The sequence below is a fragment of the Capsicum annuum genome, chromosome 5, assembly GCF_002878395.1.
Source record: "Capsicum annuum cultivar UCD-10X-F1 chromosome 5, UCD10Xv1.1, whole genome shotgun sequence".
Lineage (NCBI taxonomy): Eukaryota > Viridiplantae > Streptophyta > Magnoliopsida > Solanales > Solanaceae > Capsicum > Capsicum annuum.
In genome coordinates this window covers 201,587,755-201,588,693 of record NC_061115.1, presented here as the reverse complement: position 1 = coordinate 201,588,693, position 939 = coordinate 201,587,755, and positions in this window count along the sequence as shown.

Sequence of the window (939 nt, the reverse complement as noted above, 5' to 3'; positions counted from 1 at the left end):
ATTATAAATATAATACTTTATATATTTATGGGTATAAATATAATACTTTATATTTATACCCATAAATATATAAAGTATTATATTTATAATAGAAATATACAAAGTATGTTATATATAAAGTTTATACCATGTATATATCAATACACACATATATAAATATAAAAAGTATTAAGAAACATACTAAGCATATTTATAATATAAATATACAAAGTATGTTATATATGAAGTTTATACCATATATATACCATATACACACATATATAAAAATACAAAGTATAAAGAAACATACTAAGCATATTTATATATTTATGGTATATGATATAATATACCATAAATATGCAAAGCATGTTTTACATAGAAATAATTTATTCACATACAGTAAAATCTTTCATGTATAAGAGAATTAAAGAAATAAATTAGCCTCACCTTAAAATTTAATAACAACTCATCATTTTCTATATCTTATGAACAGAAAATGAAGAAAATAAATAAAATAAATTCCTAAAAAAATAAATTTATTTGAAAGATAATATTTTTTACCTAAAAAACAGGAAGCAGTGATATATTAATATAGCATTCATATTTAAAATTTTCAAATATGAGAAAACGACTATTAATGTAACTATTATATATGTCATAATTGAAATTCATTAAATATGGCCATGTATATGTAATTATTTTTATAATAGTGGCTAATTGTGTTCTTTTTTCATTAGTAGGTAAATTTTAGTTGGGTGATTTTGATAGTTTGTAAAAGTTAGGGAATAAAATCATATTTAAAATTTTTTTTCAAAAGTTAAAATTTTTTTTCAATAAAGACATGGCCAAACACAACTCCAACTCCAATTTCAATTCCAACTTCAACTCCAACTCCAGAAAATTTTAGTTTTCATGGCCAAACGGCTACAACATTTTCCTGAATGACTTCTCCCACAATCA